This window comes from Pleurodeles waltl, chromosome 7 (genome assembly GCF_031143425.1).
Source record: "Pleurodeles waltl isolate 20211129_DDA chromosome 7, aPleWal1.hap1.20221129, whole genome shotgun sequence".
Taxonomy (NCBI): domain Eukaryota; kingdom Metazoa; phylum Chordata; class Amphibia; order Caudata; family Salamandridae; genus Pleurodeles; species Pleurodeles waltl.
Window position 1 is genome coordinate 845,498,401 of NC_090446.1, and position 27,213 is coordinate 845,525,613.

Genomic DNA, 27,213 nt, shown 5'->3' on the forward strand with positions numbered 1-27,213 from the left:
ATCAGGACCTGCTACTGTTCTATCTTTGTATACCACCATCAGTTCCATCTCACCATTCCTGTTGCTCCCCATCCATTTGACGGTGCCCACTCACCCAATAGGGTGGGCATGTCCTTCCCCCCAGGGAACTCACCCTCTGCCCCCAATATCCCTGCTGCCCTGAGTGAGGAGGGTATTGACCTCCTGAAGAGTATCTCTGTGGGTCAGACTACCATTCTGAATGCCATCCAGGTACAGGGCAGCCAGCTCCAGCAGGCGGTTGCATTATTGGAAGGTATTCATAGTGCCATGTCTAGCCTAAAGAGATCTTTTTGGAGATCAGATCTTTTCTGACCTCCTCACTGACAGTAGCCATCCACCCCCACAGTCCTCCCCCACCACATACCTCTTCCCTATCCAAATTCTCTATTCCCATACCTGTCCCAAGCAAACATACACATCTTCACACACCCACCTCAACACAGTCAAGCAGAACACACGAATACAAGCACCACAAAACACACCAGCACACATGCACTCAACAATCACTCACACAGAGAACCCAACAACCACCATTCCTACAGACACCACCACTACCGTGGTGAACACACACACCACAACCAGCACTTGTGACCTCCATCCCCTCCCAAACCTAAGTGGACCCCACCCACATCCCAAGCCATCCCTTCCATATCCAAGTCCTCCCCTGCCACACCTGGCCCCCTGCAAGCACCCTTACACCACCCACCCAAAGGAAGAAGCCCGCTCCTAATAAAGAGAAGACCACCTCTTCTAAAAAAGCCCATCCCTACCAAACCCAAACCCACCCATCCCAAATCCGACCCCACCCCAACCAAGAATGATCCCTGAGGTGCCTCCATGCCCACTAGATTCCCCTTCCTGTGGAGGATCTCTGGCAGTGATGGGAGTCAAGCTGGAGTACAATACTGTGCATGGACTAATATATGGGCTGACCAATGGCCTTTACTCTTCATCTTTTTCAGTCAATAAACCCAAATTGTTGGTTTTTGGGAACACATTTGTCCTGCATTACTTTCTACCTTTTTGTTGTCCCTGAGTAATTTATGTTGCATGCTTACAGTTATTTGTGCATTTCACCATGATTGCTGATCCATTTGCTATAGTTGTCACATCTGACTTTGTGGGAAGTGCACCCAGAACAATGGTAGATGTTCACTGTATGAATATGTGGGTAGTAATTCAATTGGTTGTCACTGCATTGTGTTTTGTTTGAGATGTTAAATATTTCATCTTGGGTTGGCCAATGTCAGCGTGTATTTTATTAGATTTGTTCCCCTGTGTGAATGCTAGAGTTTTGTTTGTTCACACATGGAGGATGTTCAATTGTGCTACCTTCCTTTACATTTGATTGGCCATATGTCCATTTTGATGTATGTACATTCCAACTACTTAATTTTAATGTGTGGTGTTGTGTTTGCTTTCTTGACTTCCACTTACACGTTTTGTAGATTGGCATGTCACTTGGCTCTAATACTGGTTGTCCTTGAGATACATGAAGGGCCAGTTCCTGCGCAAATGGTGTTGTAAGGGCATGTACAAAGTGAAATGTGTCCCACGTCAACATCCTTCCAGGAGTGCCCCTGATGCCCCCAACCACATTTTGCAGGTAATCTTTACATTGTGAGCTTTGGATATTTGTCTCACAAAATATTGTGCATCCCATTGACCTTCCATTGTGTTACAATGTGGGGGATATGTGTGGGTCCCTTACAGGGATGTTGCATGGAAGGGGTGTTTGTGTTAAATGATACATCCATACATATGAGTCTTCAATGTCATGATGGCCCTTGGCATGTGAGCAATGTGAGGGTGTCAGTTATTTATGAGTGATGTTGATATGGTGTTTGTGACACAATGTTCTGTACACTTCACTGTTCCTGACACTGGGATGAGCAGATGTGCGTTTTTGTGGAGTCTGGTGGTGCAGTGTCAGTGACCTGCAGAAAAGGGGTGTTATGTAACTGTGAACGGGTCATTGGTTGTGAACGACTCTGACCCTGGACACAATGACAAATGTACTTGGTCCACATAGTGCAACCTACATACCAGGTGGATGGCAATGCCTTGATCTGTTGTTGAGTTTGAGAACACAGGTAGGTGAGTGGTCTTACCATCAGTTGTATCCACGGCAGCGTGGATTTTGGGCTCCACCTATGAGCAGCAGCAGGACGTGTATGATCGACTCCATAGCAGCACAGGATGTGTGAAGCTGCTTGCAGGTGAGTTTCTTCCTTTAATCTCTCAATTTCCGCCAGCTGGGACATAGTGGTTGTACCGTTACAGTCAGTTTGGTGGAATTCAACATCATAATCTGTCTGTCGGAAACTCTGGCTCCATCAACTTCATTGGCCTATCTCACAGTGTCTGCACTGTCTAGTGGTGCAGACTGGATCATAGCAGTCTTTCCTCAATGGGACCGCATGCATTGTAATACAGTGGTCCAACTGCCAACCCGACGGCAGTCAGGCTGCCACTGACGCCAAACTCATAATCAGACACCCCTATATTTTTTAATTATGTACTAGGTGCCGGTTGTTAGGCTTGTCGGGGTATAAGGTGGGATGTTAATTAAATGATTATTGATTTATAATTTAATTAATTTATTATTACTTATTTATTTATTATTAATTAAGTAAATTGCGTAATTATTATATGTTCTAGTTATAATTTAGGTGTGAGCTGTTGTGTTTGCAGAGGCATAGGTTGGAATGTTATTAAGTAATAATTAGTTAACTATTAAAAATACAGTTGATAATTATTTATTTGATTATTAAATATGTTAATTGTGTTATACGTATTTATTCTACTTATATTTTAAGTGTGGCTGCTGGGTTTTTGGGAGTATAGTGTAGGAATTTAAATAGTACATTAATAACATTTTTATATTTATAATTAGTTATAGCTTTCTTTAATAATCACTTAAAATGTTCATATGTTTTTTTAATTTGAGATATGTATAATTTTCCTAATACGAATTGTAAATTTCTGGTCAGCTAATAGATTTATTAAAGAATGTACTGTATTTGAAGTGAAGTATTTTCCCTACTATTGTACACACTGGAGTGAAAATAGTGAATTTAACCTCTATGAATTCCAACTGTTCCCCCATTAATGCCCTCACTGGAATGGGAATGGTAACATTTACACCTCCGAAAAGCAATGTTTTCCCTACTGTTGCATAGACTGGAGTGTGAATAGTAATTTTTGCACCTCAGAATTCCAGTGCTTTCCCTACTGTTGCAGACTGTGGTGGGAATAGCAAACTTTAAGCCACTAAATTCCAACTCTTTCCCTACTGTTGCACAGTCTTGAGTGGGAATATTACATATGAGCTCTACAAAGTATAATGCTTTCTCTACTGTTGTACAGATTTGGAGTGGGAATGGTATAGCTATTATTTCCAGATTTGAATACTTTTTTAATATAGTTTGAATTGATGTACTGTTATTATTTGATTACTTTATATTGTTTGTCTTTATATATATATATATATATATATATATATATATATATATATATATATTTTTTTTTTCAAATAAGGATTTAACCCAGATCTGTGGCTGGAGGTGTTTGACAATGTTCGTTATCTTTTTGTGCTGGTATAGTCACCTTAAGTGGAAAGGGTAATCCCACAAATGGTTCCCATGCTTACTGTGCCACTGGATACAAGCTAGCCTGGCTGATGAGGGGTGATACCCCAAAACTGGTCGCAGAGTGCTTGTTTTGCCCTCCAGAGAGGACCTGGCCTTGAAGTTCTGGCTGGATTGTTCGCATGGGGAGAAAGGGGCAGACTGATTTGCATATAGCTGGGTCCAAACTGGGCTGGCATAGTGAACAAAACAACAATGGATTTAACCCAAATCAGTGACTGATAGTGAATGTTTGACAATGTTCAGAATTCCATCCATCATCTTTATGTGTTGCTATAGTTGCCCAGTGTGGCAAGGGTATGCCCAGATGTGGGTCCTGTCCTCACTGTGCCACTGGATTCAAGCTAGCCTGGCTGAGGAGGGGATATACCTCATAACCAGTCCCAGGATGCATGTTTTCGGTCAAGGAAGGATCTGGTCTGGCAGTTTAGGCTGGACTTCTCCCATTGGGAGAGGGGTAAAGGCTGATTTGCATTTGGGTGGGTCCAAACTGGGGTGGCATCGTGAGGCAAAAAACAATAGATTTAACCCAGATCTGTGACTGGAGGTGAATGTCTGACAATGATCTGTATTCTGTCCTTTATCTTTTTGTGCTGCTATATAAACATAAACATAAACAGATATATATTTATGTGTGTATGTTTATGGACGTACACATTTAGATTTAGGGGGTCATTCTGACCCTGACGGTCATGGACCGCCAGGGCCAATGACCGCGGGAGCACCGCCAACAGGCTGGCGGTGCTCCCATGGGCATTCTGACCGCGGCGGTACAGCCGCGGTCAGAAACGGAAAACCGGCGGTGTCCCGCCGGTTTTCCGCTGCCCTGGGGAATCCTCCATGGCGGCGCTGCAGGCAGCGCCGCCATGGGGATTCCGACCCCCTTACCGCCAGACCGCCAGAACCTGGCTGGCGGTAACGGGTGTCGTGGGGCCCCTGGGGGCCCCTGCAGTGCCCATCAATCATTGTAATCAATATTATGTCAGTGACCCATCACAATATCATGATTTCCAGAATGGGAATCTCAAGAGTAAATAGTTTTAAATATCGATTAAATACATATTGTGAAATAAATACCACTTTTGTGTGTTGCTGTCTTTCTGTCATTTTTGTTTTTAATGCTACATTAATAGTAGTAATGTAAAACATATTATTCAGATTATTGCATTTATATGTTTATTTTCTTTCAAGATTTTGGGTACTACTGGGGAAATGAGTGGGTTGTGTTTTAAAATATATATATATATATTGTTTCTTAATTTTCTAATCTATTAATCAATTTGAGAAATGTATGTACATTTTAAATTACTGTATTACTTATTTATTTTTTGGTTTTTTTGCTACAAACTTCTTGGTTAAACAACAGGAATGAGTGGGTAGTGTTTTAAAATATTTTTTTTAATTAATATGTTTTAAAATAGACAATTTTACTTTTTGATTCATTTTTAGCCAATCAAATTGTAGTTTTTTTACACATTGAATTTGAATAATTAATCATACAAAGTATCTCGATACTTTTATTAAATAAGTGCTCATGCATTTATATTTTCATTAGAAAAAATGTAGTGCATTTTAAATAAAAGTTACTATTTAATCTACTATTCAATAATTAGGTTGCATTTTCCAATTTTTGATTTACATTTTACAAGTGTGTAGGATTTTAGAATTTAAATCAAAAATGAAAAAAGTATGAAAATAATACTTTGCTGTATGTGATGCTTTGGCACTGCTTCTTAGGAATTAGTCGCACTCTGATTAGGGATTGCACTTTTTATATTTATTCTTCTCAAGATATTTCAACATAAACATCAGATGGAAATTAATGCTTGTTCTTTTTCTTCTCTCTTGTAGGTTCCAAGGAGGAGGTCGGTCCGCCGTTCCTTGAGAACAGCACAGTAAATATTAATGAGTATTTGATTCTGCTTCTTAGTTTGATACCATCACTGTCAACGCCATTAATGTGCACTGAAAACTCAAAGGAGTGTGTGGGGGGAGAAAGGTTTCTTTCTCTTTTAGGTATGGGAGGAAAAAGAAGAATATAAAGAAACGTATATGTTCCCCCAATAGGGGAGCAAGGCTTATACTTAACCCCTTCACTGACATGCAGACAGACCCCCCTCCTCCTCCACCTCATGACTTCTCTTTGTTAGAACTACTGGGGCGTACGGATAGCCGCAAGCATCTTTCCCAGTCCCTGCGCCCGGCCACACACCTGACGGAACCACGCTCCTCATGAAGTATGGCAGGAAGATGCATCTCCATGGAAAACTGCCTCCTGAGTTGTCTCCTGGTCTGCTTCTGGTCACCTCCTTTCCATCATCTCCTGCTCTGGGTCACAGTGAAGGGGGGTTCCCACCATCTTCCTCAACTCAGGTGGGCCCTTGAAGATGTCCGAGCGTCTGTTCTTCTTCCATTCCCTCAGCACTGTTCTCTCCTGGCTCCTCCTCCAGTTGTCACTGCAAAGACGTTGTCTTCAAGTCTGGCACCTCTTTTCTTCTTGATGCCAGGGTCAGTACATGGAAGTTATCCTCTAGCCGCTCCTCCTCTTCAGAATGTAAGCTTCCCTTAAAGGGATGGTATTTGTCCGACAGGGGAGAAGAGGGACGTATTAAGATCTCATTCTCCCGGAGATTGGACAGTCGCTGACACTGTATTATATACTATTTGTAATATTGCTAACTAACTGCTTTCGTCTTAATGTTTGCTGGTCCTCAGATAAAACATTAAATATGTACCTCCTCAATAATCTGCCATCATCCACTATATGCATTTCTGGAATTAGAATAGTAAACTGACCCCCTAAATATATGCACTTCCTACGTTGTTAGTTGGATGGGCTTTAGAATAGCAACCCACCCTCCCCCACCAACTATATGCATACTTTTTCCCAAAGTTAGTTGGATTTGAGGTAGAATAGTAAATATGACTCACCACTCTAAATATATGTATTTTCTCCAACTATAGCTGGATTTGAGTTAGATCAGTAAATCTGAAACCATAACTAAATAGGTTTCTCCCAGTGTGAGTTGGATGGAAGTAAGAATAGTAAATCTGAATGCCACCTTAACAACCATATGCATTTCCCCAGTGGCAGTTAGATTGGAGCTAGAATAGTAAATATGGCTTCTCTTAATATGAGCACTTTCATCAATAATGGTGAGATTGGAGTTAGAATAGTTAATCTGACCACCCCAACTATATTCATTTAACTCAGTGCTTTTTGGAGTGAAGTAATATGAAATCTAAACCCTGTACATATGCATTTTCTCCTATTATGTATGAAATTTGGTTACTGGTTGACTGGTCAAGCAGCAATCACAAATACTACCAGTGTGAGGCATAAGACAACTCTAAATTAACTTGTGCTCAACCTTGTGGTAGCTTGGCACAGAGTAGTCAGGCTTAAATTAGAGGCAATATGTAAAGTATTTGTGCAGCACTTCAAACAGTAATAAAGTGAAAACACCACACAAACAGGATCCCATGCTAAGGTAAATAAATAGTTATTTCGCTACTAAATAAAACAAGACTAAAATGACAAAAATTCAATCCATAGATCCAGAGATGTGCTATTTTAAAGATTTCAGTGCAATTAGTGCCAAAAACCCGAAAGTGCTAACTGGAGATATCTGGTTGCAACGCACCGCGAAAAAGTCAGGCTGACCACAATGGAGCATGAGCCAGCTACAGGGACCCAGTTAGGCCTTCTGAACAACATATCTTAAATCCTGGTTTGCAGAGCAATTTTGTGGATCTGTGTTGAAGATGTATTGTGCACCCGAAGCAATGTGCTGGTTCCAAGATGTGGTGCAGCTGCGCTGAGAGGTCCTGGGTCATAATCATGGATCGCATTGAAGGGGCTTATTATGCAAAGTCCGGTGTTGATGATGTGGCATGGAGATGGGATAAAGTGTTGGTTCCGAAGAGCTGCAAGGCTGTGATGTCGAGTTTGGCATCGTCATCAAGACTGCCGTCAATGAGGGATGCTAGGGCCTGCACTGAGGATGCATAGCACAGTGGCAGTTCTGATAAACTGTTGCAGCAATATTGGTCTTTGTGATGGGTCTAATCCATGCCGAAGGGGAGATGCATGAGTTATGTTTGGGTGCATTCGTTCTGCTGGCAGAGCACCTTATGCTCATTTCCAATGGTCCAGGGCTGCAGTGACACCACTTGCCAGGGTAGACACACAGATGGGCACTTCCAATTGTCCAGGATTGGAGTGGCATCACTAGCCAGGATAGACACACCGATGGCCGAGTCCTGGTGTAGGTGTAAAGTTGTTGGAAGCCTGTTGTGTCCCTGATGCTTTCAATCAGGATGCTAGCCAACTAATTTTTCGAGTCACTCTGGGTCCAAAAGATGCAGGTCCAGTCCTTCTCACACAGGCTCGAGGGCAGAATGTCAGCACAGCAGGGCAGCAGTCCCTTTAGAGTAGCAGTCAAGCAGAGTGGCAGTCCTTTCAGCAGCACAATGATCCTTCTTTCTGGCCCATTATCCACAGGTCAAGAAGTGTACTGAAGAGATGGTGGCTGGGGTATAGTATTTATATCTAGTTCTGCCTCTGAAACGGGGGTGAAGCTTCTAGAGGCTTCCTTTTGAACTGCACAGCTGCTCTGCCTGTCATGCCCTGACCCCAGACTGACTACACAGGACATGCAGCCCTTTGTGTGGAGGCAGGACACAGCCTATTCTCAAGTGTAAGTAGGGCTGTGCCCAGCTGCTCCTCCCCAACCTGCTGACAATGGCTTATCTAGAGTTTACCTAAGCTCTCTATTGTGTGTGGCTGTCTAGGAGGAATACACAAAAAACAACTGTCAACTACAACCTGTCATGTGACTTAGAGACAGGCACTAAATGATCAAGACAGAAAAATGCCAACTTTTTAAACGTCTCACTTAAAAATGCTTCTAGAGGAATTATTTAGATATAGTATGCACGCATATGATCCGGTCTTCAATTAATGAATAAGACAACTCCGTACTGTTAAAATCCAATATAATACTCAATAGGATTGAGGAAGTTAAAAAAAATTACATTTCCAACAAATGTTCATCTCATAAACACATACATATATGTATATAACCCCTCTAGATCATAAGAGTGAATCCCAACTGCAGATCCAGGAAGGGGTTATAACCCTCCTCATGACACATTTCTGCACAATAATTGCCTGGTTTTCAGTCCCAGTTCAAGCAATAGCATGGACTTTCAATTCAGCTTGTTGAATGAGAAGGTAATGTCAATGTTTCGGCCTGTAGTGGCAGCCAGAGGTCCGTCAGATCATCATCAGGACTCAGTGTTGTTAAATAATACCTACACATAAGAAAAATGTATTAAAAAACAGTACATGCAATCTATTAAATCCCACCATGTGTACCGCCTGTTGAACCCAAAAAACACCATAACACAGGTGTGGATACTGGTAAAAGCCACCACCTATGAGACAGGGAAAGTTAAAGAAATACTTTAAAACATATCACACATGCACCATAAACTACACTGTGTCAGGCTCCCAACCCGAATAGCTATATTCTGCTAGTTACAACAGGTTGCAAAAATAGGCTCTGGGGGACTTCAACCTTCAAGCTCAAGTAAACAAATCCACAAAGATGAATATATTAGAATTGCTTAACTGTCATACAACATAAACTGTAGAAAAACTCTGCCTCCAGTGCAGCGTACTCATACCTTTAAATATGGGACCGCGAGCGTCTGTCTCCATCCACATCCGGTCAACACATGCAAGTCAGAATCAAACATTGCTGGCCTTCCCGGTGAGCTTAATTAAGGAAGTGAAAGGTCATGTGACCATTCCAGTGACTATGGCAGCCTTCTTAAACTTGTAAAAATGCCTAACTAATACCCAAAGTTTGGAAACTGTTCTAATTATGGCAAGTATTTTGTTGTGGACCTCAGTAAGTTAATACATACCTTACCTGAGTGGTGTGACAAAGACAGTGGGGGTTGGATTTGGAATGTGTTGTTGATTGATTGTTCTTTACTCTGTGGATGTTTAGGTAGTTCCAGATTTCTCTAAAGTAATTAAAGTTGGGGCCTCATTATGGGTTTGGCAGTACTAAGACCGTCAAACTTGCAGCAGCGGTCAGACAGCTGCACTCCTGGCATTCCGACTGACAGAATACAACCCTGGCTATCAGACCGCCAGGGGATCGGCGCCGCCGTCAGGATCTGGATGGGTTGGCGGCAGTCGAAGTCATGGTGGCACCACCATGCTGATCCACCAGCCTTTCCATAGGGGTTTCACCGACATGATAAGGCTGTCAGAAAGCCAGTGCTTGGCCATGACACGGACAGCGCAGAGGCCCACCTGCCAGCACCCTAGGAATTCACACTGTCTGCGGAGTAGAGGCCAATGTGGTGGCTCTGTTGCCACTGTGCTGACCAGCAGAAACATTGTACTATGTCAGCCCCTCATGAGCCAGAAGGATTATTGAGCTGCTAGTGATAGCTTTTGGATCCATGCTTCCCATTTTTTCATTACTGTAAAGTTAGTGTTCAGTGGTGTGTGTGACATCTATTTAAGTGATTGTATTTGAACCAGGGATGATAGCAACTTTTTCAGTTCCTATTTTCTCTTACTTCTTCATAAGGTGAATAAAGGTAATTCCAAATAGGACTTCACCCGGGATCTTGACCCTTGAAATGTCAACTGTTATACATAGAATCTCATTTCAACTGATCCCAAATGCCAATAAAAAGAAACCCTTGAGAAAGCAAGAAACTGTATAGATTTAACCCATATATCAGTCACATGTAGAAAAGTAGGCCTACAGTTAGTAAAAACCCATAGGTATTGTTAAACATATTACAGTGAACTAGATTCCCGTCTATTTTGTATATGCTGCCTGTGTTGGTGTACATAAACAACATTTTAAAGGAGTATGTAGTAATTCAGTAGTCTTGTGATTATAATTATGTATTACTTCACCATGGTCAATTGTTTTAATCTGGCAGCAAATTATCTTTTTTTTTTATTCAATCCTTTTGACCGATTATCCTTTCTTATCCTTAGCTGTTACATCTTTTTTAACCAGGTTTGTCATTTTGGTGAATTTAGTGCCTTTTCATTTCTTCACAATGAATATTTTTACTATTGCTAAAACCCTACATGATAAAATCCATGGAGATATTGGAAAATATTATATACTGGTTACTCGCACCATGCAAAGCTTGGAAAGCATATCTATCTATCTATCTATCTATCTATCTATCTATCTATCTATCTATCTATCTATCTATCTATCTACATACATGCATATATATAAAACACACACATATATATATATACAGATATATATATATATATATATATATATATATATATATATCTGTATATATATATATATATATGTATATATATATATATATATATTACCTAGTGGTGATAAACCCAAAATGGCTAAAATTATATAGGAATAAAAGAATCGTTTCAAAGTATGTGTATTAGGGAGTAATAACTTTCAAGCCCAGCGTGAATACGCATGTGTATCTGACAGATTTAGGTCTGCTGCAGGGCATGCCTATTTCTTAACATCTTCAGAGTATATCCTTTTTAACTACTTCGAATTTGCCACAGTTTGCAAACAGAAATTAATAGGGGCCGTATGTACGAACACATTTTCCCATAGAAACAGAATGGGTAAAACCCTTTGATACATCTGGCCCCAGGTGTGTAGTTTGCACCAGATTTTTGTCGATCCATCATGACAACGCCCTAAAAATAATTATATTCGTAACTGTGATTTCATAGTGGAAGCATAGCTCTCTAGTGGTCCTTTCTTTTAACAGATTCTGGGTTTCACCAGTGTTTTACAAAATCTATAGCTGGATCATTGTGGTTAATCTCCTCTATAGGGGCATGGGCTATGTTTGAAATGTGACTAATATTAATCCTAGTTCATGATAGAGGACTTGCTGCTGCAATGCAGTGGCCATAGATGTACTGATGTAGAGGCCAAAAAGTTAATCATGCCTATCAGGAACTTGTCAAGGGTGGATGCTGTCAAAGTCTGGTGAGCCTCCTCTTGATTGGTTGAAGAAAGGGAAACTCAACGCAGGAGCTGCAATGCTACTCTTCACTGAATAGTACACATTAAAGGTTCTAAGCTTTTTATGAGATAAAAAACACAAAGAGTGAAAAATCTCTTTTTCGTAAGATTTTCAATATATTTTATTAGCATAGCAAATAAAGCAGAATATGAATGTAGCAGCTTAATTTTTCTAGACTCAACACGTTTTTTAATGCAACCCAGAATTCAATGTACCTATAAAAAGCAAATGCTTATTATATACTCGTTGTTGTACAATGAGTTCCTTCTTATAATATTTCAAAGTATCCAGAATTCCACCATCTCCAAACTGTTGTCTATGTTTTTCTTAATTTAATATTATTTTTTGTACAGATAGCAGTCATCAGAGTTTGGTTTGTATTTTGTATTTGTATTTTTGCATTTATAAAGCGCATTCCGGCCATAGCGTTGAATCGCTGAGCCATAGAGGGTAGAGTGTCTAAAGGGAAAACAGGAAAAGAGAAATTAAAACTACTGAGGAAATAGCCAAGTCTTTAGCTGCTTCCTAAAGGCCAAAAAATGATGTCCCTTCCTTATCGTCAAGGGGAGCATATTCCAATGTTTGGCAGCAGCTGCAATAAATGCTTTATCCCCATCTGGCCTTACAAGTGCGAGGAACATGGGCCAGGTGGGATCCTATTGATCTGAACTGATGGCTCGGCATATACCAACATAGCCTTGAGGAGAAATATTCAGATCCGCGCATATGCAGAGGCTTGTGAGTCAAACACAAATTTTTAAAAATAATGCGCTTCATGACAGGTAGTCAATGCAATTGTTTCAAACTTCCCCTAGCCGAAGCTGAGCGGGAAGTTCTAATATTAAATGGGCAGCTGTATTTTTAATCAATTGGAGTTTCCTAAGAGACAGATTGTCAATGTTAAGCATTAGAGCATTACAGTAATCTAATCTAGAAATTACTAATTCAAGGGTCATTGTGATTCTAAGCTCCTTTTGTAAATAAGGAAAAAAGTTCTACAAAATGTTAAAAGTCCAAAAAACGGATTTAGTAATGGAATCAACTTGAGACTTAAAAGATAGTCAGTTGTCGAATATAAGTCCCAAATTTCTGGTGGAGGTAATGGGGGTAGGCAATTCACCACACACTGATGGCCAACAGCGTGAACTCCTCAATTCCTTTCTAGAGTCAAAGAGCAAAATCTTTGTAACTGGTTGGAACCATTCATCTTAAGCCAATTCAACCCCATCCAACTGTTAACCTTACTCATACAGTGATGGAAGTAATCTGCAACTTCCTCCCAGTTCTTAGGAACAGGAATGATTAGTTGTGTCATCAGCATAAGAAGTGGCCATAAAACCAAACGATCGAATAAGTCTGGCCAATGGTGCTATGTACTAATTAAATAGTGTGGGGCTGAGTGAAGAGCCTTGGGTGACCCCACACGGTAGTTGATATGCGGATGCTCTAAAATCTCCACAACTTACTGTGGTAGACCTCTCTCCTAAAAAGGATTTCAGAATATTCAGTGATGTGCCTCTAATCCCTGCTTGATAGAGGTGAGATGCCATCATATGAGGGGAGATGGTATTAAAAGCAGCTGATAGATCTAATAGTACTAAAATGGCTCCTTGACCCTCTTCCACTAATCGGCGGATAGTGTCAGTCTCAAGCTATTCGGATAATCCTTCTATTTTAGTAGACCGTTTGGAGGTTCTTGCCTACTTTGTGCATTGTCACTATTTTTTAAATTCAGTGTAATTTAAAATGTTAGCAATTCACCTAAATGGTTCCTCCATATTAATTATCCAACTATGCCAGCCATAACACCTTTTCCCAAGCAGTTAATCATATTTACCCCCTGTCACAGTAAGAAAGTAAAACTCCACATCACATTAGACATCAACTATATTCTATGTAGAGGTCCAAAGAACAGGAAGTGATTGTTATGAAAAAAAGCAAAAAGATTTGGAATCAGGATAATTGTTAACACATATGCACTCAGCAGACAGGGCCTTTGATCTCATTCTTATCATAACTAAGTTCAGGGTGTTTGTTGGTTGTTGAATGGAATTACTATTTACTGAGTGCGGTGCTACCTCTGCAATGGCTTATCAGACAAAACAGATTTTCTTATAAGGCAGGACAAGTCTCTCAACTTGCTTGAAGGGCCCCTCTGCCAGCAGATGATCACTGGAGCAAACCCCCTGTCCTCCCACTCTTTCAGTTAATAGATAGTAGTCCATCAGCAAAACAATTAGCAGTATGTGATGTACTCTTTTATGCTGTATTCTGACCGTGCCGTGTTAGAATGTGGACTGGGTGTGCAAAACGTTTAAGAAAACCACAATCTAATGCTTTAGAACTTTCAGGTTCCTATAAACATTGACTCTAGCATTCTTAACTTCAGCCCCCTCAGAGCAGCCTTTTTAAGAAAGGTCCCATACCCTTATTGTAGAGGATAGTGGTCAGTCAGTTAAATAGTGCCCTTCTTCCCTGCAGCATCCCACAAAAAGATCAAGCAGTCTCCTTGAATGCTAAAGACAAAATGGTTATTGGTTTCAAATTTCTCACCAGTCATACATTTCCTGGTGTATTTCATGTTCACAAATCTTGGATGAGGGAAATCCACATGCAGACTGTTGGACCTGGCCCTTTTACAGTGTCATATCCCAAACTTTTTGTTTTTTCCTACTCATTTTTCTGACCCTTGTTGGCTGACGTTATGACTCTGAGTATATTTTCACTGCTAATCAGAGCTAAAGTGCATGTGCACTGCCTTGTAAACTTGGTATGATTGGCTTATACCTAATTGGCATATTTAATTTACCTACAAGTCCCTTGTAAAGTGGTATCCCTATACCCAGGGGCTGTAAATTAAATTCTACTAGTTGGCCTGCAGCGCTGCTTGCGCCACCCACTGAAGTAGCCTTTCAAACCTGTTTCAGGCCTGATAGCGCACGGCCTGTGTGCGCACTTTTCTGCCACAAGAACCTGGCATCTAAATTTACTTGCCAGGACCAGAACTCCCCTTTTTCTACATGTAAGTCACTCCTAAGGTCAGGGTGCCATGTAAGTAGGGGGCAGGACATGTGCCTAGTAATTTGGCTTGTCCTGGTAGTGACAAACAGCCTATTTGGTTTCCCTTGCGGTGAGTGCTGCCTTCTCATAGGATTGTATTGGAAATGCCCTGCCTTATGTGTAAGGGGTATTGTCTGATTTATGAGGGGTAGCGTAGGCATGTTTGGTATGGTTGTAATGGTAGTGAGAAATGCTGCTTACTGGTGTAGGTGAATTTGTTATTACAATTACAGAAATGCCTCTTTTTGAAAGTGAGCATTTCTCTGTGATTATGACTCAGTTGTTTTGCAGCTTGACTCCATTCCACATCTGGCAGAGTGACAGTTGGGCTTTGTGCATACTTTTCAGACAGCCTGTACACAGGAAGGGTGGAGGTGTCACAGATGTGCATCTACATACTGTATAGTCTTCCTGGGGTGCGAGAAGAGAGAGGCAGGGCACACCTGCATTTGTAAAGGCTGTGCCCTGGCCTCTCACAATAGAGTTGTTTACCCCCACTGATGTTTGGAGCCTGTGCTGGAGGAGAGAAGGGGGCACTCCCAGAACCAGTTGTAACTGGTTGGAACCTCCTCTCCCCCTCTTTGTAAAACACACTGTAAACTAAGTATAAGTACAGGGGAATTTTTCCCACAATTTAGACATGAAGATACTTACTTGGACTTGAATACAGGATGCTTCTGAAGAAGACTCACCAGGACCCACATTGGACTGCTGCTGTGCTGACCTGTGACCTGGAGGTCACCAGGAGGAACTGCCACCATCTGCATCCCTTGTGCTGGCCTGATGTTGGGGCCTGCTAGCTCTGTGCTCCCCCCACTTCTGTCTCCAGGGGCAGGGTGCTGTGGCCCCCTGACCCACGTAACCATTCAACCAAGAGGAGTGGTGCCTCTTTATATTTATAGCACTTGGAAAGCACTTCTTTGGGCCTCCATATGCTTCTAAGAGCAATTGCCTTAAGGATAATCACCGCCTGACCTGGGCTTATGTAATGCCCCCTGTGCTTGGAAAAGCCCATGCCATGAGGAAATTCACCGCTGCAACTGTTTTTTTGTTTATTTAAGTGCGCCGGAGTGGCACTGTCCCCGGCACCCACGGGGCACCACCAGAAGAAAGGAAAGGAGTGAGCGTGCTCTTATCGTGCCCCCGGAGTGAAGCATGTCCCAAGGAGCACCCCCAGGGCACAGGCAGGCACCCGCTTCAGTGCCTCCAGGGACGGGCAGGGAAGGAAGCCTCATCGGAGGCTCCCTGCCTCACCGGTCCTCTTCAATCTCTTTCGGCAGGACCGGCAGTGGGAAAGGAAGCCTCATTGGAGGCTCTCCCTGCCCCGAGAAGCCCTCACCCTGATCTCTGAGACGAGGGTCGGGCGGAAACCTCACTGGAGGCCCCCCGCGTCGTAGGTCTCCATCTTTGTGGCCCATGTTGTTGTTTGAGCTTGCCATGCCCCCCTGCAAAGGCCTGGGGGGGCCCCAGAGAGTGCAGGCCCCAGGAGGGCCCCATTATAAAACCACAGTAGAAGGTGCAGACCGCCCCTCTCCCCAGGATCAACACATGGCCCCCGTTTCACACATGGAAGCGCTGAGGACCCCACATTTATCTTTATGGCACTGGAAGTGCCTTTTCATCACCAAACAGGTACCTTTGAAAGGACACATGATGTACGATTATGTTAACCTGTTTCTTTCCGTGATGTGCCATATACGTTTGCTAAATGTTGCTTTTATGGGCATAACAGGCTTAGACGTGATTTGTGACTTACCATAGGTTTTTATAATGCTCTTAACATAGACATTTATTATATTTCCATTACAAGTGCATTTCTTTTAGAATGTGATACCTGACTATTGCTCATGTTGCAGAATCCTGAGTACTTACGTGTTCTAATGTGACTACTGCTTATTCTTGCAGAGTATTAGTAACCTATGTAACGTTCTGACAACTGCAAAGGTAGCAGGGTATTTCTGACATGTAATGTTTGGTCTAATTATGCTTTGTGCAATACAGTTTATTTTTACATAACTAGGTGTTCTGTTTACTCTGTGTTGTACATATTGTGTCACATGTGTTGTGTGTGTTGTGCAAACGCTTTACACATTGCCTCCGGGTTAGGCCTGACTGCTCATGCCAAGCTACCAAGGGAGTGAGCAGGGGTTATCTTGGACGTGTAACTCCCTTTCCCTGACTAGAGTGGGTGGGTCCTGCCTGGATTAGGCGCATACCCTATCCAACCAGAAACCCCATTTCTAACATGCTAAGGACAAAATGGTCATTAGTTTAAAACTTTTCACCAGTCATAGATTTCCAGGTGCATTTCACGTTCACACAATATTGCGAGGTGGGAAATCCACATGCGGACATTATGTAAAAATCTGCATTTGTACACATACCTTATTATTTGCCCTACATAAGAATCATATATGGAAACATCAATTCACCTTTGCAGCTCTGGTCTGCCTTTCACATTAATCAATTCATGTGCATTTCCAAGGTTTGATATTCTCTCCAAAGATCGAGGTTGTGGATGTTCCTTGCATCTTGCAGTACTTATCTCTCCTCCCGAGGGGCATCCTTTCCCCCTTTAACCATGAGTGTGGAAATCTTCAACTTTGAAAGATTTTTCAATGTTGTAAGCAAAATTTTGCATCAGAAAGCTTCGCCAGTTCTAATTCTGTGATTCATGATCTGGAATTTACTATCATATTTTGTGAGACTAAGGGATAATTTATCAGCCTGAATCAGCCATACTGTAAGTGGCCATATTTCCAAGATGAATAAATACTATGGGATTATAGGAAAGTCCTCCTTTTTGCCCTGGTCACCCCCAAACTTTTTGGACAGGTACTGGTGGTTACTGACTCTTGGCTGTGCCCTGGGTACTGCTTACCAGTCCCAGGGCCAGTGCTCTGTGTAAAGTAGATATGCAAATTAGGCTAATTATAATTGCCAAAATTAACCTACCTATAAGTCCCTAGTATATGGTAGGGCATGAAGGTTTAGGGACCCCAGCATAGGTGGTGCCCTCATAGGTGCACTGCTGAGGTGCCCAGTGTCATTTTAAAGGCAGGCCGCCCTTGCTGGCTGCTTTTAAATTAAATTTACATGCAAATTCGACTTTGGAATTAAAAGCAATTCCAAAGTCTTAAACTACCTTATTTTCACATATACGTCAGCCCTAAGGTGTGCCCTATGTGCCCCTATGGCTGGGTGCCATGTAACTCTAAGCAGGGATCTTATAAAAATAGTTTTATAAGCCATGGTGAGGTAAAACAGCCAAATTAGTTTTTCCCTCTTTGTAGTGAATGGCCGCCATAGGCTAGAATAGGAAGACTTTATTTTAATTTTAAAAGTCCCCTTAAGTAACAGATACCACAAGTTTGGTATCAAATTAATTTTTATAATAAATCCCACAACTTCCAATTGTGGGATTTAATATAACTTGTTTAGGTAAAGAGTTTCAAACTTTACCTGAAAAGTTGCCACCTTCAGCCCTGCAGTGTTTTTGCTGCTTTGCTGTGATTGGCCAGCCTCTGGCAGCCTGGCCAGGCTGCCTTAATAAGGTGTGAAGTGGCCTAGCTCAACACAAAGAGATGTGCCTGTGGGAGGAGATCTCCCCTCAGCAGATGGGGAAGCAGGAATTGGGGAGGGCTGTCAAACTGGTCTTCAAAGGCAGGGAAGGACATTTGGAGCAACCCAGCAACACCCTCACATCCTGTAAACCCAGACAGTTAGGTGCCCCCTTGATTAGATTAGGAGAGGGCAGTAGAGGGGTGTGTTTAGGATTTTTAGCCACACCAGTGGGTGGGCTCAGCCAGATGGATCCTCCAAAAATCATTTTCAGCTGTGATGGATTTTTGAGGAATGTTGCTCCCTGGGACAGATTTTTGCCACACTTCCCAGGAAGTGGTCATCACAGGGGGAAGGACCCTACCCCTGATTGGAGAACCAGGACCCCCTGTTTTTCACCCAGGAGCAAGGATAAAACTGACAGACCTGCACCCTCAGATCCCTATCAGATTTCAACAAGGAAGAACTACAGAAGAAGAAGGACTGCCCTGCTGGAACCCTGGCCTGCACTTGGACACTGCACTCTGGAGGACTGCACCAGCTGCACACTTGGGCTTCACCACAAGAAGGACTTTGCATGGCTTCAACTGGTTCAAGTAGGGACTCCCTGTTTTCTACAGGTGAAAACTTGCTAACTAGAGTCCCCTGCACCAACTCCTGAAGAAACCAACCAGCTGACCACTGTCCAGTGGGCAAAAAGAGTTTGTGCCAGGTGCATTCTGGGAGTTGTAGTCCGCACCCTCAAGGAGCATCTCAGAGCTTCTGGAACCTTGAGGTGAACTGTGGACCTCAAAAGAACCTTAAAAGAACATCTGGAAAAAGTTCCAGAAGTTTGGAGAAGTTTTGGAAAAAAGCTCCATAGAGGGACCGACCCGCTGCGGCAACTCTAGCCGGCTAGCCTCAACCGCGAACCGGCCTGACTTGCAGGTTCGTCCTGTTGAAGAAAATCTCCAAAAAAGTGACTACGTCCGAACGTAGGAAGTTGACCTGGACCTCCCAGGCAGAGTATCCGAAGAGGGCTCCAAGGACGTCGGATCAAGATTCAGGTTTGTCCCGATCGAAAAAAAATGTACCTTGAAAAAACGACTAAGTCCGAAGGTAAATATTCCCACTGAGGGCTCCCGTGACACGTATCTGAGGAAGAGTTCCAGGAGGTCGGATTGAACTGGCAGGTTGGTACCGCTGAAGAAAATCTCCATAAAAACGACTAAGTCATAAGGTAAACTTTTGACCAAGGCCTCCCAAGGGCTGTAGCCGAGCTGGGCTTCATCCCGGTTGGCCTTAAACTTTGCCTGTGCACCGGTCGAGGTGCGACCAGATGACCAGATTGGTGCTTTTTGTTTCTATGCGCTAGAAAGCAATAATTCTTTAAAAAATTCATATCTCCGGTTTTCCTTATCCGATTTTATTCGTTTTGGTGTCATTTTAAAGCTAAAAATATTTCCTATATATATAAATTGATTTTCAATTTTTAAACTGTTTCCTGTGTTTTATTTAATTACTGTTTTGTGATATTTGAATGCTTTACGCTTTGTCTCCTAAGTTAAGCCTTGCCGCTCGTTGCCAAGCTACCAAGGGTTGAGCTAGGTTTAATTTACCGAGACCTAACTGGACCTAAGTGGAGGTTAGTGGCCTATTGCTAAGTGTAGGTACTTACCTGCCATTACCAATAACCCATTTTCCAACAGGGATAAATAAAGAATCCCATATTGTCCCACTCTGAAATGGGAAGTAGGATCAGAAATCGACACTCATACTAACTTCCACCTGTCAACAATGGATTCCATACTGATGTAGTCTAAATTTTAGTGCTGTACCTCATGTCACAAAAATTATCAATATGTGACAGTTTATACCTTATGTTAATCAAAGCACTAATAGTTTGAACGTAGAAATTGCATTCATTTACACTGTATAGCTCAACATATGTGGTATGTGAATTAAATCAAATGTTTGGAAGATTTAAATGATATGATGTTATAATGTAGGCCCTAGACTAACCGAATATATTGAAACAACATTACATTTCCAATAATTATTGAATTAAAAATGCATGCAAAAATTTAAGAAATGTACTTCACCATTATAGCAATTGACAAGGTTCTTTCACCATTTAAAATAAATGTGACATGATTATTATTGAAACACTGTTAATGTTGAACTTATGATTTTGCATATTAAAAGAGTGTTTATTAAAATGTATTAATTAAAAGTATTGCTTTAATTCACTTATGTTAGCCTAAGTAAGGCCTGTTACATTTGTATTTTGTTGCTGTGCAAGAAATGTTGATTAATTTTTTCATGTAAACTTTCTTTCACACTTCATACCCATGAGAAGACTAGCTTTGGTACTAGAACCTATTGTTTAGACAGAGTGAGAAAGTATAAATGTGTCCTAGAAATCGGAACATCCTGCATAGATGGACTAATAATTTATACAAATAGTTCAATCCTGTGTGGAGCTACATGGATGGATGTGGTTCCCATGATTAGACCTGGGAATGGAAGTAGATGTTGCAACCTGGAGTTGTGTGATCGATTACTATTGGCTGATGCCCCTTCAACGTAAAGTGGACTGCTTTTCGGAGTGAATCAAAATGCTTTATGAACTTTAATATACTGTTGACCAGTTAGACTTTGGCCAGATGCCTTTGCAGATTTCCAGAACCTTTTGCTGATGAAGAACCCCAAAATGCTGAGCCCCTTGGAGAGGTATTTTTCCTTTCTGCCTGACCCTTTGAGATGTCCCATTGAGACTTTGAGAATCTTTCCTAACCTGTTTTAGAAGACTATTGATGGAGCGTCTGACATGCTGACGCTTTCCCTTTTTTCCTTTTTTTGCACACTTTAGTTAGTACCCAACCTTTTGCCAGAGATTTCCTATTTGCAAATTCTTTTTGTCTTTTTATTTCTTTTACCTGTGTGTGATTAGCCCCACACATGCTGTTCCTTACATTTGGCCAAGGTATGTTTTTCCCTTTGCCTAGCTGAAAGCTGTAACTTTAATGATTTGAAACTGACTGATGGTTGCTAAGCCTGAGCAACTTAGCTGATATTGTTAATTGTTTGTGTTTTTCTTATTGATTGTTTAGTTTTATAAATGTTAGTCTGCCTGAATCCATTTTGCTGCCCTGGGTGACCGTTGGTGACTCTATCTTTATAACTTTGTCTTGAGAGTTATCTACATGACTTTGAGCTTGAGTTTGCCATAAACCCCTTAGTTTTTTCCTATCTGGAGTTTTTCCTTACTCCTTGACCACATTGGTCATGGTGTGTAATTTAATTAGGTTTGTACTGAACTTGTGTTAGTGGTTATACCACACCTCATGCTGGATCCGAAGGTCCATCGACTTCGAAGAGCATTGATTCCTGCAAAGGATGAAAATGCTCTAGCAATACCTGTGGGACACATCCTTCCGACTGACATGACAGATTTGTCCTTATAATCATGCACATTCATTTTACATACCGTAATGTCACTTCTGATATTACGAATGCCTTGAAATACAGATTCAGGCGGATAGCTCTGTTTCCACGCAAATCGGTACTAAGAGGCTTCTTGTGGTCTGAGCAATAGATATGGGCACAAGAGGCTTTGATACTCAGGCACTCACTAAGCACAATAGATATTTAAACCAGTACTCTGCATGTTGATTCTTGATTTCAACAGCTTTAACTCACTCAACTACCTTAACAATCTAGTTTGATGGATTCACAAGATATTTCTGTCTGTGAAATGAGTTCACGGTGGCTGCATAAATTCTGCTGTTCTGTAGACTCGTCTTGTAATTAACGTACTTCCTTGAAGTTGTGCTTGAAAGTCCATTCCTCAGCAGAAAAGCTTGAAGGGTAGCGAGGGAGGTGTGGATGGCCATGTGCACAAATGCATGTGAGCCTTCTTCACAGCACAGAGACACTGCCGATTGATCTAATGAAGGGGTTGAATTTGGATGAGGCAGTATTGGAGATCCTTGACAGGTTGGCCGTCTTTGCTCAATAATTAAAGCAAAAGGAATTGATTTTTCAGTTGAATGCGGCTGACATGAAGCTCATCTGCATTTCCTCTGAATGCCACGTCCTCATTAAATCTGTAGCCCGGGAACAACTTTCCAAAGGGGGCCACTTCTCCTAGAAGCTATACTGTAAGCGTACTCAGTGCAACATTAACTATTATTCTCAGTAATTCTAGTGGGAGTTTTATCTGGTCCCTTCAGTGCTTAATTTGAACCCGTACTTTGAGGAGCGTCACTTATTGTCTTCATCGGTCATTCAGGAGAGTAAGAAAGGGAAAAACACACAAACGTGAAAGAAAGGGGAAGAGAAAAGCGGAAAAAATGTTACAAAGGGAGAAAGCAGGGACTTTCAAGTGAGAGGTTAAAGGGGTAGGGTGTGCCCGTTAGGGAAATACAGTGGCATGAGGTGGACAGAAGCCTGAACGGCCCTGGTATTCTGCGCATCGACTTCTGAACACTCGTGCTTTTACTAAGTAAGCACTGGGCCCATTAAATACATGTGTACGAAGAAAGGCATACTTTACGCGGTTAGCATGCAAACGACCATTTCAGTCTTTAAAACACAATACATATAACTGTTGTTACTGGCCCTGGACCCTCCAATGCACGTTTCTTCCACTCTGCATTCCGATCATACAGCCGTCAGGAAGTTGTATCCACTCGTCCAGTTTAGTGGTGCATTTGGTGAAAGTATCCGATTGTCACCCAATCCATTCTTATAGTTTTGTGGTCGTGAAATAGTCAGCACTGTCACACTTGTAGGAGAGTGATGGCTAGTAGCGCTGGCAGGGGCAATGGGTGGTACAAGCTGCAGGGGCATCTTGAGAGGGCCTGGCATGTATTTTGTTTCAAATTAAGCACTGGTTAATGTTCTATAAAGGGCTCTTTAACTCCTGCCTCACCTGTGTTTTCTAAACACTGGCTGACTATGGCCAAGAAACGGTAAAGGAAGAAGAACAGACTGATTTAAAGCTTACACAGAAGAATCTCTGCCAGACAATGTGGCAGAGAAGATCTCCCTTGCTGTAGAAATTATGATGTATTTTCAGTTCTCGCAATAGTTTCTCCAGTAGCTGTCTATGCCACGGGCGGCGCAATGAGAAGTTACAAGCAGGAATTCAGCCAGCTTCTCTGTCTTATGGCTCACTTTCCGTTACCAACAGGGGACACCTGAAATACAACACCACAACTGGAGTTCATTATCGGCAACTACACGCCTCCCTAACATGCTGTTTTGTGTTTGCCACCATGTTAGGGATGTTGTACTCACCTTCTGAAAAAACACACTTTTCATGACTGTCTTGTAGGCTAAAGTCTACCAGACATGGTAGTGGAACCGTCAATCTTGGTTGATGGCTGTTCTACCATCTTTTTACTGTGCATTTTTATAGGTATATTTCACAACACACAGCACAACGTACAGCACAGATTATAGTGTAGAGACGAACTACGAAAGTTAATATGATTGTCACATTGTATTGATAGCACATTACACTTACATCATGTTGGAAATGGAGTCTCTGGTTGGCAGTCAGTTTGCACTCTGTCCCAGCAGGGACCCTCACTCTAGTCAGGGCAATGGAGAAACACACTTATATAACCCCTGCTTACCCCATTGGTAGCTTGGCACAAGCAGTCAGGCTTATCTCCAAGGCAATGTGTAAAGTATTTGTACCAATACACACAGTAATACAGTGAAAACACTACAAAATGAACACCACACCAGTTTAGAAAAATAAGTAATATTTATCTAAATCAAGCAAGACCAAAGCAACAAAAATCCAACATACACAAGTTAAGATATGAACTTTCAAAAGAACAAGAGTCTTACTCTATAGAATGCAATGGAAATGTTGATTTTACACAAAGTACCTGGAATGGGTCAAAAATAAAGTGAGGCTGTGCATAATTTCTTCTCCGATCGGGTAGGCGATTTGTTGTTTTTCTCCCTCGCAAGAAAGTTATGCGTTGATTTCTGGACAGGACACCTTAGATCCGCATAGGTTCAGGGTGACTTTGACACCCAACGATGTTGCGTGAGAAATCTGGTTGCACAGTGTGAGAAAACTGCATTGCATGGGGGTTTGCGTCATTATCATTAGCCGCAAGCGTGTGTTGCGTCATTTCTCCAGCCGCGATGCATCTTTTTCCCAGCCGCAATGCAGGTGGAACGTTGGATTCACCCACAAAGCAGCTGGTGTGTCGCTTTTCAGCTGCGTTGCAGGTGGTGCATCTAAAATGTTCCTGCACAGTGTTGTCTGAGTGGATTTCAGTCCTTGTTCTGCCAACTTCACCTTTCAAGGGCCCAAGGACTGGGTGGGGCACCACTGAGCAAGGCAGGAGTCTCAGCAGAGAGCCCAGGTGCTAGCAGAGGAGGTCTTTGATGGCCCTGAGACTTCAAAACCGGAGGCAAGCTCAACCCAAGCCCTTGGAGATTCCTCCAAAGCTGGAATCCCCTTTCACAGGCAGAAGCAGCAACTGTAGGATAGCACAACAAAACAGATTCCCTTTGGGAGGAGATGGACATTTGGAGTTTAGGGTCTCTGAACTCACAATTTAAAAATACATCTTTTAGTGAAGTTGGTTTTGAGATTGTGTGTTTGAAAATGCCACTTTTAGAAAGTAGGCATTTTCTTGCTTAAACCATTCTGTGACTCTGTCTGTGTGTAGATTCCCTGTCTGGGTTAGTTTGACAGTTGGGCTGTTTGCACCTCTCTCTAGACAGTGACACAAAGGGAGCTGGGGTGTAGCCTGCATATCCTGATGAGCCATCTGTGCTAGGAGGCCAGGGAGGAGTGGTCACTTACATCTGAAAGGGGTATGCCTACTTCACATAATGCAGTCTCCAACCCTCCGGTGTGTGGCTGGGGCCTGACCTGGGCAAGACAGGATCTTACAAACAAGAGAGAATTTCCTTTGAAGTAGGCCTACTTCAAGGACAGAAAGGAGTAGGAGAAGAGGACACAAAACCCCTGAAAATTAGATCACTTCTGGAGTCAAGAAGAACCTCTGCCAAGGAGAAGAGCTGAAGAGCTGAGAAGTGCTGCCCTGCGTGTGCTTTGTGGAGCTATCCTGCAGTTGCTGCTTCTGCCTGTGAAAGGGGACAAAGACTGGACTTCCTGTTTGTGAAGAATCTCCAAGGGATTGAACTGAGCTTGCCTCCTGTTGTTGAAGTCTGAAGGCCATCAAAGACTTCCCCTGCCAGCACCTGGACTCTCTGCTGAGACTTCTGCCCTGCCAAGTGGTGCCCTATCCAGTTCCTGGGTCCTTGAAAGGTGAAGCTGGCAGACAAAGACTGAAAGTCCACGCACAGCCCGCAGACGGGGAACTTTTCGATGCACCTTCTGTGACGCAGCTGATAAATTATAAATAACACTCCACCTGCATCGCAGCTGGAACATCGACTCAACGCAGCTGGAGAAACGAGACACAACACCCGCCAACGGAGGCTGATAACGACGCAAACCCCACAAAGAGAAGTATTGTGATACTGTGCAACCGGATTTTCAATACAACATCGCTGAGTGTAAAAAAACAACGCAAAGCCTGCCCGGACCCGAGGTGCCTGTCCGGATTGACGCATCGCTCTCTTGCGGGTGAGGAGAAATGACGCACGCCGACCCGACCGGAGGTGGAACGACGCATGTTCTCGTTTGTGAGTGAGAAAACAACGCATCGCTGGCCTTTACTGTGCACACTCGCCAGTGCAGTGTTATTTTGACGATACCTAGGTATTTTTGCACTCTAACAACGGTCTCACTGTTTTCTAAAAGGATTTAAGACTGTTATTCTTTGAAAATTCATAACTTGACTTCTGTATGTTGGATTTTTGTCATTTTGGTCTTGTTTTGTTTAGATAAATATTCCTTATTTGTCTAAACCTGTGTTGTGTCATTTTGTAGTGTTTTCACTGACTTACCATGTGTGTTGGTACATATACTTTTCACACTTCTTCTGAAGTTAAGCCTGCCTTCTTGTGCCAAGCTACCAAGGAGGGGTAGCGGGGGTTAACTGAGGGTGATTCTCCTTTACCCTGACTAGAGTGAGTGTCCTTGCTTAGACTGGGGGCAGCCTGACTGCCAAGCAAAGACCCCATTTATGACAGGGAGCACTTGCACTTTAGCACTGGTCAGCAGTGGTAAAGTGCCCAGAGTAACACAAAACAGCAAAAACAGTGTCCAGCCACAGCAACAACCTGGGAAGTAGAAGCAAAAAGACAGGGGAGGCCATGCCAAAGATGCCAGGTCAAACACATGTCCCCCCCAACTGAAAGTGGGGAGAACTACCCAACCTTGTTGGAGTTCTCATCACTAAGGTGGAAGAATCTGGACAGATCATTGGCATTGGCGTGTTCTGTTCCAGGGCGGTGTTGCACCGTAAAGTCTATTCCCTGTCGGGAGATGGACCACCGCAGCAGTTTTGGGTTCTTACCCCTCATCTGCATTAACCATCCAAGGGGCCTGTGGTGTGTCTGAACCTGGAAGTGAGCCCCAAAAAAGTAGGGTCACAGCCAATGCTTCATGCTCAATTGCACTCCACCTACATTCCCTGGGAAGTAACCTCCTACTAATGAAGGCTACAGACTGGTCTAGGCCCTCTTCCTTTAGCTGTGACAACACTGCTTCCACACCAAGCTCTGAAGCGTCAGTCTGCACAACAAATTCTTTAAAGAAGTCAGGTGCATTCAGCACGGGTACCGTGCACATGGCTGCCTTCAGATCATCAAAAGCTGTCTGGCAAGACTCAGTCCAGATCACTTCCCTTGGTTGCTTCTTGGAGGTTAGGTCTGTTAAGGGAGCAACAATTCATGCCATACCCCTTAACAAGCCTGCTAT